This window comes from Notamacropus eugenii, chromosome 4 (genome assembly GCF_028372415.1).
Source record: "Notamacropus eugenii isolate mMacEug1 chromosome 4, mMacEug1.pri_v2, whole genome shotgun sequence".
Taxonomy (NCBI): Eukaryota; Metazoa; Chordata; class Mammalia; order Diprotodontia; family Macropodidae; genus Notamacropus; species Notamacropus eugenii.
Genome location: NC_092875.1, coordinates 222,710,707 through 222,716,713, shown reverse-complemented (window position 1 = coordinate 222,716,713; position 6,007 = coordinate 222,710,707). Strand labels below are relative to the sequence as shown.

The 6,007-nt window shown below is 36.6% G+C and overlaps 1 pseudogene; it reads right to left on the bottom strand.

Annotated features, from left to right (window-relative positions):
- Window positions 1–1,922: 1,922 nt before the first annotated feature.
- On the bottom strand, window positions 1,923–2,842 carry LOC140502437 (ADP-ribose pyrophosphatase, mitochondrial pseudogene; annotated as a pseudogene).
- Window positions 2,843–6,007: the final 3,165 nt, after the last annotated feature.

Genomic DNA, 6,007 nt, shown 5'->3' with positions numbered 1-6,007 from the left:
GAACAGCCCCCTTCCTACCTGAGCCCCTTGAATACCCAGGACTGATTGTTTAGAAATTTTTCCACACCTTCCTTCATCTACAGGCAAAGCCTTTAGCTTGCCTTTGACCTAAAGGAGGAAATTATATCGTTTAATATCATTTTTTAGACTTTTAATAAGGACTAAAGCCTAAAGTAATCAATCAGACTGCTTTGGTTTCCTCTGAAAATGCCCTTTCCTGTATCAGCAACTTCAAAGTCCTGTTTACGACAGGATACTTACAACCAAAGTGGTAGGATTTTTTCTTATCTTGATATGCAAAGACAGAGGAAAGCAGACTTACTAGGATCTTAATTTCCAACTGACTCTGTCTTGTTAATTGTCTTGTCTCACTGAATTTACAACTTATCCAACTAAGAAAATTTCTTTCTCATGGTAAAGTGTATTTAAGTCTGATCACTCTTCTATCAGACTGTCAGGGGTTTCCTTTTGGATCCATGGCCATGTCACTGCTAACTTTAAGGGTATAAAAATATGGATTTAACCTGCTTGCCTTTTTAAACCAAATTTTCAGGTCAACACTCCCCCAAAAAAGAGAACCCCTATAATATATCAGATTCGATCTCAAATTTAGAATTCAGAAAGTCCCTGTTTCCTTCCAACCTATAAGGATCTGGCTCTTAGAGTAGAGAAATCGAAAAAGAAAACATATGAAAACACCTGATGACTATGTAGAAAGAACAAAAGAATAGGACATAAGACTTTGGTTTGCCCCTTTACTGTATTCCTCTTTCTTCCAGGGAATATGAGTGTTCTTCCACTTTCATCTTTCCTGGAAAATAGAACAACAAAAAACATCACTATTCTCAAGCTCTCTGTGAAGTTTACATTGTCTTATGTCAAAGGACCCATGACTGGATCCAGGAAAAGTGACTTAATTTCAAAGCATTTGAAGGAATATTTGTGTTTCTCTATCTTTGGGACTACAATTGACCATTTTATCCTCACATTGTAAAACTCATTTTGATGAATTTGTGTGTATAGCACATGTGAGCTTCAAGGAACCTTATAGCAAACCCCAACTCTGGTTCCTAGAGGCAGGATAGAAAAATCTTCCCACCCAAATTCTAGGGGTTTCTGAGGGATCAATGATGTCTTTAATGCCCTTGGATCAAGCCCTCTCCATTGTGCTTTCCACCCCAGGATTATCAATTAAGAGTCATTTAGTCAGTACTTTTTTCTAATTACTCAACTCCTAGACAAGTTTTTACTGAGATGAATTTTCTAAAATGGAAACAAAGTAAGCTCTGGATCTCACCATTGATGAAAAGAATAACTAGAATTTCTTTTCATAAAATTGATCCATTTAAAGTCAAGAATGTCCAGAACTGTTCAGTTCTTAAAAGCAGGTTTCTTCCACACGACCACCCAAAACTAAATTTGAAGTAGGAGATACAAAAGGAATTAGGCTTTATTAGGATATTGTCCAATGATGTCACTCCTTCTGGAGCACAGTGTCCTAAAAGAAAGAGCTATACTCCAAGTTTCAAGTACATAACAGTGAGAGGTAAGAAATGACAGGAAAGAATGAACCAATTCAGCTGGGAAGAAAGTGGAGAAGATGGTCATCAGTCATTCATTCAGTCACTCATTTCTTTATTTTGATCTGCAAGTCTTCAAAAAGTATCAGTAATTTAATTTAATTTAAGTCATGGCTAAATATACATGTTCAGAAGACTAATTTTTATATTCCTCTTCTCCTAGCTAGAAAGCTTTTCTTCTCTTTAAGCATTCCACTCTATTTTCTATCATACACATAACGCAACAACATTCAAATACAATTTCAGAACAACAATCCAAATAAATGACCTGCCCTCTCTAATTCCAGTTCTGTGCCCTCCATCACTGTTCATTTGAAGACCTGACATATACATGGAGATTCTTCAGTCATCATCCATGGCACTCTGGTCTGAGTCTTCACTCCAGTGAGCTCCTTGCTTCTTAGTCACAAATTTCATGAACTGGGAATGACTGGCGTAAAGCTTGAGCTTGTCATTGACATTCATTCATTTCACTTTCCCAGCATCATCTCTGCTTCCAGAGCCAGATTATCCATTGTTTCACTGGTTTCATCATGATAGTTCACAGCTTCTGTCTCCATCCATGCATTATCATTGTTTCAGTGATCATCCATGTATCCCTTATGAACCACTAAATGTGCTTGGCTGAAGACTTTGTGTAACTGTTCTTCCCTCTCTTGCTTCTTGGCACTGGATTTCTGTATGGAGTTCATAACTTCTTCACTAAATTCTCATTTTAACGTAGCACTGATTTTCTCTTCTGGATCCACCATCCCCCCTGGGATTGTCTATTCACAATAGTATTTCCTTTTGTTTGCTACAAATTGTAAGATATTTTTCCCAGAATGAAGGTGAATGACTTTATTTTCACTGCTATTCATTTTCCACCCGGTAATGATGGGATCTGAAGCATGGTTTGGGCACCAGTGTCCCAAAAGTCCCTGTTCAGTCAGTCCTGTCCAACCTGCTGGATTTCCAGGTCGTCTATTTTCAACCTCATACAAGCCATTCTGGTTCTTTCCTTCAACGTGTCCATCCTTTTCATTTAACTTCAAAGAAAATTTTCTTTCATGGATCTGTTCATCTGCCCACATGAGTCTGGAGAAGATGGAGACTGCAGTATATTTCACAGGATTATACTTCTGCCACTCATCAAGTCAGCCCACTTTCTCATTGTGTACGTGACTACATTTGACTTTTGAACCTGGATAAGGTGACATCCAAGGCTTGTTGTGGGAATTTTCATCAGCGCCTTTTGAAGCTGACATAATGCCTGGGCTTTGATGGAACAAATACAATGAAAATTACCTATTGTAGGGTGTCCCTAGCCTAGGAAGCTGCAGAGAAGCTGAGTCATCCAGGACAAACTTGCACTGAGACACCTGGAAGCTAGTGCCTGAACCAGGTCAGGTTGCCAGGGCAGCCACCAGGGGTTGGGCAGTGCTAGGACCAGCTGCTTTGCAAACCTTGCATGGGGTATCTATCTCTATCATACCAGCTCAGAACCAGTGGAGACCTCCAGGGGACTCTGAGGGCTTCTTGGGCAGCTCAGCCTCCCCACTGGAGAAGCACCTGAGACCCTTACCTCCTGGCAACCTCCAGGCACATCACTCAGTATTAAGTAGTGTTGACCTGACAGTTGGATTAATCTAGGCAAGCAAACTAGGTGATATGTAAATTCACATTGTTTATTCTCTTAAGGCTAGCCAAACCTAGTAAGCTTCTATGTACAAGGAAGCAAAACATAACTTCTGATGGACTGATAAAGAATGAACAGGCATTAATATGTTTTAGAACAATCCCAGGATGTCTGTGTCCCTCAGATTTATGGTCCCCATGCATTTTTAACTATACCATGAGAAAGAAATTTTCTTAGTTGAATAAGTTGTAAATACAAATTGATAAAACAATTGAAAAAGTAGTTTCAATCATATAGCATATGCCTCTGTGATACTAAGATAAGTCCCACCACTCTAGTTGCAGGCATCCTGTTATAAACAGGTCTTTGGAGCTGCTGCACAGGAAAAGGACATTTTCAGAGTAAAGCAAAGCAATCTGATTGGTTAGTTCAGGCTTTGGGGTTCAAAATGGTTTGAGGGAGGTCTGCACTAGTTTGTTTTGTTTCTTTAAAGGAGTATTTATTGAGGTAGTGCAATAACCACTGTTGGTTCAAAATATTCTTCTTCACTGTACCCCTCACCCCCAAGGGCTATAACGTACTTTTGGAAAAGTACACTTAAAATATTAGAGAAAGTGGGCTAATGTTTAAAGAGTCTGTGTGGCAAAGGGCAACTCCCAGCTCTGCATTCTTTAAAGTGATCAAGAAACAGGTGCTAGTTAATTCTATGATGCCATTTAAGAAACTTTGGGGAATAAGGAAAGTCTTACATCTTTGGTTACCTTTGAAGATAAAAGAATCTCTTCCATTCAAAAGTGATAGGAAGAAGAAGACCTGGTCAAAGAGGGAACTGATATTTCTCCTCCCTCCAATAATTATCACTTGATAATTTATAAACAATCCTTGAGTTGGAACCACATTTCCATACCTATTTGAATTGATTTTCTGTCTGGTATCATTTAACTTCATCTAATGACTTTAAAAGACTATCTACACATAGTCTAAAGTTTGTTTATTTTTGAGTGATTGTGTGATTAATGGAAATGAATTTTCATAAAGTTGTGATATCAGAACTAAAATGTAGTAAAGTGCTTTTAACTTTATACTTAAATAAATTTGCATTAAGCTATAACTTTCTTGAAATTTCGTAGACAGGCAGGTTGTTATTAAATTTGCTTGTGCCATCATCAGTTGTCTTGAGGCTTTTTCCTTAACTACTGGATAGTGATGGTAGATAAAAGTGATTATAATTTTCCCAGAAACTCTGTCTTAGAATGTTTTTACTCACCACAGCTAAAAGTCTTCAGATGGAGGTTGAATAGTCCTTTGTCAGCTGTTTTGTAAAGGGGATCTCTGATCATATGTAAATTGACATGTTAGTGCTTTTCAACTCTAAAAATCTTTGATCTTAACTTCAAAATAGTTTCAGAAGCAAAGAAGTACAGTTCAAAACAGGAATTGTGGCATGATCTGCCTTCATCATTTCACTACCATCCCTCTCATATCTTTCCAATACTTAGCTAACTGATGTTTTGGATTACATGGTAATTTTGTGATCCTTTTACCTAAACCATCCTGCTACGTTTTCTTTCACACTTCAACTGTTTCAAAAGTGTAATAGAAGACTGACCTCTGAAAATAAAATTTTTAAAAAAATCTCAAAAAAGTTGATATCTTTTTGGAAGTATTCTGGTAATTGTTCCTGGAATAGTCTTTCATGGAAAGAGGGCTATATTTCCTAATCATATCCCAAGCTAATCTTTATTCCATAGAATTTCTCCTTTGCAATTTAGCACAAAATTTCACACAACTTCAGTTAATTTTAATTCTATTTCTCTTTTAGCTCCCCAAAAACTTACAAATGCATGGTTTCTGTCTAATATTCTTTGGTGACTCTGTTTTCACTTTACCTAAACAACTAAATCTCTTACATAAGACTTTGAAAATTCCATCTCAGCTATTCCCAAAGACCTAGTTTCTGGTCAATTATTCCCCAGAGATATAAACCAGGATACATGATTGGGTGATCTCACTTCTAATGGGAGTAAATCACTGAATCTGAATCAGAAAGAACTTCTCAAGTTTTCTGAAACAAACCAGATCTAAACCAAAATACCCTTCAAAGGAAATTTGTCTCCTAGCTTTTCCTTAATGTACTTTAGGAAAAAGTAAAGTAATACCTCTAGCAGCTTCCTGTTTTATCTTCAAATATGCCCAAAGGTTAGGAAACATTTTTTCTTTATATCAAGTAAAAACCAACATTAGTGATTTCCACTTTTTGCTTTTTGCCCCTTATCTCATAGCTAAGCAAGAAAGAAAGTTTAAAAGTTTAATTGTTCTTCCAACATAACAGCATTTCTAATAACTGAAGAAATTTACCTTGTTCTCTCCTGTCTTTATTTCTCACACGTAAGGATGCCCAGATATTTGACTAATGTTCACATAGCATGTGTTCAGAATTAAACATAACACTGCAATTGTGATATCACCAGAGAAGGATACAGTGAAATTATTGCCTCATTAGTCCTAGACATTGTCTCTCAATAAAATTTAATATCAAATTAGTGTTTTAGGCTACCATATTGTATTAATTAATCACATTGAACATTTTACACAAAACATCAAGATTTCTGTTGCAGAGAAACTTTTTGTCTAGTTATAACCTTTCCTACCTTGTACCCATAAAGCTTAATTTTTGAAGCGAAGAATAAGATTTATAATTAGTGCTATCAGATTTCATCCTTTTTAGATTGATAGTCTCTTAAATTCTTTCTGAATTCTAACTCTACCAAATATAACTTCAATATTCAGTTTTACCCCAAGAGTAACA